Source organism: Mus caroli, unplaced genomic scaffold, assembly GCF_978045245.1.
Source record: "Mus caroli unplaced genomic scaffold, Mus_caroli_1 scaffold_3, whole genome shotgun sequence".
NCBI lineage: Eukaryota > Metazoa > Chordata > Mammalia > Rodentia > Muridae > Mus > Mus caroli.
This window is the reverse complement of record NW_028227258.1, coordinates 154,452,235-154,460,922: the sequence shown is the minus strand read 5'-3', so window position 1 is coordinate 154,460,922 and position 8,688 is coordinate 154,452,235. Positions and strand designations below refer to the sequence as shown.

Below are 8,688 nucleotides of genomic sequence, written 5' to 3'. Positions count from 1 at the left end.
GTTTCTGTTTCCAGGATCTGTTCATTAAAGAAAGTGAGTTGTTGAAGTCTCCCACTATTTTTGTGTGAGGTGCAATGTGTGGTTTGAGCTTTATTAGAGTTTCCTTAATAAATGTGCATGCCCTTGTGTTTGGAGCATAGACATTCAGAATTGAGAGTTCATCTTGGAAGATTTTTACCTTTGATGAGTATGAAGTGCTCCTCTTTGCCTTTTTTGAGATAAAACCCAATTTACACAATATCTTTCCATGAATCCAGCCCTTCAAAGGATAATAAAGAGAAAACCCAAACACAAGGATAGAAGTGCCCTAGAAAAAGCAAGAAATTAATCTTTCAACAAACCTACAGACAGCCACAAGAACAGAATCCCAACTCTAACAACAAAAATAACAGGAAGCAACAATTACTTTTCCTTAATATCTCTTAATATCAGTGGACTCAATTCCCAAATAAAAAGACATAGACTAACAGACTAGCTACATAAACAGGAGCCGACTTTCTGCTGCTTACAGGAATCCCACCTCAGGGAAAAAGACAGACACTACCTCAGGCTAAAAGACTGGAAAGCAATTTTCCAAGCAAATGGTCTGAAGAAACAAGCTGGAGTAGCCATTCTAATATCAAAACATAATAATTTTAAAGGTAACAAACTCTTGCTATTAAATTAAAAACATTCTAAAGCTTTTGTATATTTGTCTTGTTTTGTTTAATTAAGAATAAGATTATTGGGGCTGGAGAGATGGCTCAGAGGTTAAGAGCACTAACTGTTCTTCCAAAGGTCCAGAGTTCAAATTCCAACAACCACATGGTGGCTCACAACCATCTGTAATGAGATCTGATACCCTCTTCTGGTGTGTCTGAAGACAGCTACAGTGTACTCACATATAATAAATAAATATATCTTTAAAAAAAAGAATAAGATTATTTTATGGGTTTGAAATTCTATGTGTTCAAAATGAGCTCAACTCTTCCAAAGACAAAGAACTTAATTCTTTAGTTCATTGTTATGTGAATCTTCATAATTAACTTGTTTCATCTTAAAATTTGTATTGGGTGTACTTATCTTTGGCAATGCAAAGGAAAAACAGGCATGACTAATATCACACAAAACTGTACACTAAGCTATATCTCCAGCCTAACATCAAGTTTATTTTTTACTGAAACATATATATGACACATATCATGTGCTATTTCAGTTAATATGTACATTCTATAATTTAAAATATGAATAAACATATTTACCTAAACTTTTATCAATTCTGTATAATAAGACATTCAAAATACATTATCCTTACTTTGTACATATCTTAGTCACCTAAAGTCACCTCACAGGGCAATATGTTAAAGCTTCCAAATTAGCATTTATGTATTTTATCAAAGGTAATAGGAAAGTATTATCTGTACACTGATTCTGCATGCACATCATTGATGTTAGTAGATGCCATAATTATAATAATCATTCTTACAACCAAGACAGACAGCTTCATCATCTCAAAATAGTTCCTTTGCCCTTTGTGCTGATGCTTTGTCCTATATGATTCATATATGCTTCCTCTGGTGGTAAGTTCGTTTTGCCTTCATAGTAATTCATGCAAAAGACACAATTTTTTATTACTTTGTGTCTGTTTTATTCATCACCATTTATGTTTGATATACATTCATGTTTCCCTCATTATACCCCAATCCTTTTTTACTGCTGAGTTAATTTCCACTGTCTTAATGTACCCTGTATTGTTTATATCATGTGGGTAAGATTTATATAATAAATCTTGCTGGGTATTCGGGAATTTGTAGGCAATGTCTATAGCAAGTTTGTGTATTTCTCTTGAGTATATATTTAAACATGAAAATGCTTGGTCTTATAGCAGAAATACATTTAACTTTATAAAGAACTGCAAAGCAAGAAGAAAAAGAAAAAAAGAAACTGCAATGAATCTGCATTCTGCAACTTCATGTGCAACCTAGAAGGACTCAAATAGTTGCATATCAAGCATGAATACTATCAGTGATAAATTTTAATCATTGCAGTATATTAAATAGAATTCCATTACAATTTTAATCTATACACATTTGGGAAAAGTGGAGGGCTTATTGGTTATGTAGTATGGTTTTCTTTTAATTGTTTTCTTAAGATTTTGTCATTTTATTCCATTGGATGGCCTTTTAATTTGTAAGGTATTACTATGTTCTCACTTATGTTTCCAATATATTTTCCGATTATTTGTGATTGATATTATGATTTTATTATTCACTTTCACTACATTTTAATTTTGATACCTAATTTATTATGTCTTCTGTTATGCTTCATATATTTTGTCCTAACCAAAGTTATTTTCTGTCTCAAGAGAATCTATTTTTCTAAGACATTTACTATAAATTTTGTATAGAGTTAAGCTGTGTGGGGTAAGATCCATGACGTACCCACTCTTGTTCCCATGTCTTCAAATTCCTCTAGTGACATTCAGTTGTTCTGCTAGTCATCTCTGAAGGTGCTAGCCAATAGATGTACAGTATAAAGCATATGACAATCTATGTTTCAAAGTTGTAGTAAAGCTATACAAGTAGACTTAAGTTCAGTTCTAAAAGTAAATCCGTATAGTTATATTTATGTAATGTATCATTTCAACATGGAAAAAGTTCAAGTTTTCTTGCTGGAGGTGGGCTCTATAAATTCACTCTCCCTATTGTTAGGCTTTATATTTAAGGTGCCTCCCTTGGAGTCTTGGGAGTCTCTTACCTCCCAGGTCTCTGGTACATTCTGGGACTGCCCCCCCCATCCCCCAAATCTCCTATTTTCTGAGGATGCCTATTTACATTCTTTCTGCTGGCCCTGAAGGCTTCAGTCCTTTACCCTCACCCAATACCAGATCAGGTTCCCCGCCCCCCCCCCCACACACACACACTTCTCCCTACCTCATTCTCTTTCCCTCCCAGGTCCCTCCCTCCCTCCCTACTTGTGATTGCTTTCTTCTTTCTTCCAAATCGGACTAAGGTGTCCTCACTTGCGCATTTCAGCTTGTAGACCTTTTGAATTATGTGGACTGTATCTTGGGTATTCTGTACAGATTTGGTTTTGTTGTTTGTTTGTTTGTTTTTTGTTTTGAATTAGTTAATAATCACTTATTAGTGAGTACATACCACAAGTGATGGATGGGGTTACCATCCCACAGTCACATCTCTGACCCATAATTGTTTCTGTCTGAAAGAATTACAAAACTGGAAATGGAGAGGAGCCTGAGGAAAAGAAGGTCCAGTGACAGGCCCAAAGTGGGATCCAGCTCGAGAGGAGTTTCCAAGGCCTGACACTATTACTGAGGCTATGGGGCTCCCACAGAAAGGGATCTGTCATGACTGCGCTCCAAAAGACCCAAGAAGCAGCTGAAATAGTCAGATGCAGATATTTACACCCAACCAATGGACAGAAGCGGCTGACCCTTGCTGTTGAATTAGGGAAGGTTGAAAAAAGCTGAGGAAAAGTGTTGGGAGCTATTAAGACAACACAATTGTCCTGATCTCTGAATTGGGCCTCTCCCTCTGAGAAGAAAAGGGGGTCAAAAGCGGGCCACCAATGCACCGCTCCGAGAACAACCACAGAATGTTCCAGCCCTAAGTCAGCATCGGATGTCCTGACCACAAGATGTACCCTGATACCACCAAGTTCCTGCTTCCCCGTGTAGTTGCCAAAAGAAAAATTTCTGCTGCCCCATTCCTCCTGCTGAGAAGTACTTCCCCTTTTGCTTGTGCATTTAATCCTTGAGCCTTGCTGAATACAGTTGACACGTTGATGCTAATCCGACTGCTTCCGTGTGTTCTTGCACTTGGTGTTCATCTCTCCCTCCCCCCATTTGGTTCGTAGGAGAAGGTCCACTCGAGACCCTCGAATTGAAGAAGTAACAAAATTCTAGGCCTTTAGGACGAGGCTTGGGAATGTGACCTTTGTGACTCATTGCTCCAAGGTATGCTAATCATACCTTGATAGCGACATTCCTTCCTCCACCTACCTGCTTCCTGGGTTCAAAGAGTGTTCATTCAAAGAAAGTCACCCTGACCAACTGCCATGCAAATGTGCTATTGTTAGGGGCTCTTAGAAACTGAGAGTTAACCAGAACAATTACCAGATATTCTCTGTGACTCTTGTGACTTTGCACTTCCTTGTGACTCTTAACTGGTATCTTTGGTATTTTTCCAACAACACCCTCCCCACTTCCTTGAGTTGTGGTTTCTTCCTTTAAATACCCCCTTACTCAGCTACTCGGGGCACCATGGTCCTCTACCCCTGCGTGGTGTATGACCATGGGCCCGAGAACGCTCTAGAATAAAAATCCTCTTGCAGTTGCAGCAAGACCGTTTCTTGTGTGATTTGGGGTGTCGCCTCTCCTGAGTCAGAACATGGGGGAGTCCTCACGTTGTGGGTCTTTCAGAATAACTGGACCTGCTGGCCAGATCAGAGAAGGATGATCCTGTAGGGAGACCAGCAGTCTCAATTAATCTGGACCCCCGAGATCTTTCAACCACTCGACCACCAAACAGTTAGCATACACCAGCTGATATGAGACTCCCAACACACATACAGTAGAGGACTTCCAGGTCTGTTTTCATTCATTCAGAGATGATGCACGTAACCCTTAAGAGACTGGAGGCCCCAGGGAGTTTAGAGGTCAGGTGTGCTAGGGGGTAGAGGCATCCACATAGAGACAGGTTGGGGTGGGGACTAACTAGGTTGGGATGTGGAGCAGTCAGAGGGTGGATGGTGGAACAGAGAATGGAATATGGACTGTAAAAAATAAATTAAAAATAAAATTAATTTTAAAAAAGTTCAAGTTTTTTTTTTTAAAGATTAATGAAAGATGAAGAAAATTAGATAAACAAGTTCCAATAGCACAGGCTGGATCTCCAGTAGCACAGGCTGGACCTCCTATAGCACAGGCTGGACCTCTAATAGCAGTTTACTGGCTTGAGCTACAAAGTCATTCCAGTAGCCTGTGCAGTGTTATTGGAGCTGACTTTGCTTAGTATTTTTCCCTCTCGAGAATGGAAGCAGTGTTTTAGAAGAAACCAAAGGAAAAGAGTACAAAGTCAGGCAGTAAAAATTTTACATTCCAACCAAAAAAGGGAGTGAGGAGTCTACATGGGTTAATTAGTCAAAAATCTCGAGAAATGTCTACTCTCCTTCCTATGCCTAGAAAGGCCTGTATGCATACTCTATCTCAGGAATGTGTTAAATTTTCTCTTGTATGAAATGTGTTACATGGTGTGTTATTTTCTTGCTTGCTAGTTAAAACTGAGTGGTATGTCTCAGACCAGTTACTGTCATATTGAGCAAATGTGAAGAAAAATTCAGGGCCCAGGGCTTTTTTTTTCCAGCAGGAAAAGTTATTAGTTTACATTCTCTTGACATACATGATCTTTAGTAGTGTTTCTACTATAATTCACATTTGTTTTTATTTTAAAAATGTGTCCCTTTTCTCTTACTGATCTCAAGAGTTTCTATCACTGATTAAAGTAATCTGATTACGCTACAGGGTGATTGTGTGTTTATTGAGGTTGATTGGGCTTACCTCTAAGTTTGGTTCTCATCATTTTGATAAAATTAAGCACACTATAGCCTAAGTTACTTTTGGCTTTGTATTTTCTTCCTTGTATCTGAGACTCAAATTACTTGGAGGCTTTATCTTTATACTATAGCCTAATAAAATCAATTATACATGAATATACATTATTACTAGTTTTTAGAAATTAATAACCTAATGACATAACATAGTGCATTATATATTAGAATAGCTTCTTTTTGAATGTCAACTGTAAAAAATGTGTGGTGGAGCCAGAATAGTGTGTCAGATGCCAGGTACTGCAGGAACTTAAAGGAACTAATAGCTACTCTGTCTAGGAACTGGCAAGCAAACTCTGGTCACCTGCAAAGGTGATAGATCTTCATAACCACATCATCATTTTTCCAGTTCCTGAATAGTTCTATTTTACAGAATTATCTAATTGATTCTTTGATAATTTTATAGGATGTATTTTGGTCATATTTCTACCCCACCTTTCCCAGATCTATCTTCACATCTATTCTCCTTTGAACTTAGTGTGTCACACCTGAGTCAGTAGATAGCAGAAAGGAGAGAGGCTATCCATTGTGTTCTGACCTATGAATATATGCATGATTAGTAGCCTAACATTCTCTAAAAAAAAAAAAAAAAAAAAAAAAAAAAAAAAGTGAATCTGAGATGAACACCAGTCAGGCACAAGGGGACTCAGACAGGGACTAGCCTGAGACAATCAGCAGCTCAGTGTTGTGCAGACACATTTGGCTCCTCGTACCAGAAGCAAGCTGGAGACTACAAAATGTGCCTGGGACTGAGGGCCCCAGGTGAGAATGAGTCCAAGACAGACCACCTTCACACGGAGCCACTGGCATGGGCCGGACAAGGAATGAGTCTGAGGTTACCACCAAACCAGCATGACCACAACTGGACAGGGTGATAGCCCTAGATAATTGGAGGTTAGATGATGCTATGAAGCCCTGGGAGGGCAAACCAACCCAAGATAATTCATGTCTAGTGCCACTATGAATCAATGGAACACAGCAGAACAAAACACTACTGAGACCACACTGCAGATGAATCCTGACATTCAGAGACCCTGGCCACCACAAAGTAGAACAAGTGAGTGGTCAAAAGAAAGAGAAACAGAGGATGTAGGCCCAATGAAAAGAGACAAAATTGGAGACTAGAAGGCAGTGTGGAACAGCCTGATGTGAGTAGTTGAAACCATGGTGAGGTCAAGAGTGTGCTGCTCCTAGGAGCCATGTCTTATTCTCTGGCACTCCAGCAAAAGGGGTCTGTTACCATTAAAGCCCAGGCAGAAACTATCAGGGTCAGTGCTCTCCTGCTGCCCCGGCAAAGTGCAGGGCCTGCTCTTTGAGCCTTGCAGCCAAGAAGGGAAAGGGACATTTCTAGTGTCAGCTGTTGGTCAGGGGCATGTTGATGTCTGAGAGCTGAATAGAACTAGCACCACCTACAGCTACATATCATGAGAAAGCTGGCACAGGGTCATGAGGACAGAAAAACTGACCCTACCCTAGCCAGCTTCCCCAGTATATTGCAGGAGTTGAAGGTGAGCCAGCCCTAGGATACAAGCTTGGAAGAGCTGGCCCTACCACTCATCTACCAATTGATGAGGTAGATGAAGAAGGGTTACCTCCCCAACTCTGACCGCCACCTCCCACAGATACCTCAACACCCTACTGGTCCTGACCCTCCCATGTTGCACCTCTTGGGAAAGGGGACACTAAAGCTTGCTTGAGCTGCATGATAGAGCTGACTCTAGATATGGGGCCTGGGTGAGCCAGCACAAATGATGAGGGTGTAGGATATCCAGCCTTTGCTCTTGTCTGCTGGATGGTGGTGGAGACAAAGGAAAGATGCCCCCCTCCCTTGTTTCTTGTTATCTAAGGCAAGCAGGAGAGCTGACCCTGAAGTCATGAGAGTGGGAGAACTGGCCATTTCCCTTCTTGGCTGCAAGGCTCAAAGAGCAGGCCCTGCACTTTGCCGGGGCAGCAGGAGAGCACTGACCCTGATAGTTTCTGGTGAGCTGGTCCCAAGGGCATGGGAGTGGGAGATGAATTGCTGTAGTTCATGAAGGGTCCTGTGTTACAGATCCAAAACTATAGGATTTCCATGACACAGTGCAACAACATGATATCCAATAGGAGTTCTCGTGAAGTTATAATATTGGTAGAGTAGCAGAGGCCAGAAGCTTTGAACCAGATCAAGGAGGCATTTCAATGAACACAAAAAGTGTGGGCAAAAGGGTATACTGTGGGATATACTACGGCACACTACAGCTTCCACAATATGTTTTTTTTTTTTTTTATCTCAATGGTGGGGTTGAAAGCAAAGATAGAATGCAAGTAAGAGAGGAGGGGGAGATGAGTTGAATTAGGGCACAGGGTATGATATTCACAGAGAACCAAAACAAAAAAGGTAAAAATAAAAGAAACTACCAGAGGATGGGATAACATAAGTACAATACATTCAAAAAGTGTAATACATAAGAGTGTTATGCTCTATACTGGTTCTTTGACAGTTCTGTGCCCTAGAAACTGCAAACTCCTTGCAAGTATGTCCTCAGAAGCTTAGAATGATTTTCCTCATTTATTTTCATCTCTTCTGAAACCATGCTAATCATTGTCATTATTTGGTAGCATCTAAAAATTAATCATATTTGAAGTATTTAAGAATAAAATATTGACACCTATTGCAATTTTTCACACGAATAAATGCATGAACTAAAGAAATTATGACTATTGTTTCTCTTCTCTAACCGTTTTCATATTATTATAAATGTGATAAATGTTCCTAAAAGTTCTATCTGTTGTTGATGTATTCTACAAGGGATGCTACTGAGAGATGGTAGGAAATCTAGGAGATGTGTCCTAATAAGAGACCTTTTAGTCACAGGAAGTATAACTTCTTTTGTTTGTTTTGTTTGGTTTTAAAGATTTGTTTATTTTTTTAAATATTTTTATTAGGAATTTTCCTCATTTACATTTCCAATGCTATCCCAAAAGTCCCCCATACCCTCCCCCCTCCACCCCCTACCCACCCAATCCCACTTTTTGGTCCTGGCGTTCCCCTGTACTAGGGCATATAAAGTTTGCAAGTCCAATGGGCCTCTATTTCCAGTG

At 39.8% G+C, this 8,688-nt stretch overlaps 1 pseudogene; it reads left to right on the top strand.

Annotated features, from left to right (window-relative positions):
• The first annotated feature begins 6,066 nt into the window (after positions 1-6,066).
• On the top strand, positions 6,067-6,179 carry LOC115030793 (small nucleolar RNA SNORA17; annotated as a pseudogene).
• Positions 6,180-8,688: the final 2,509 nt, after the last annotated feature.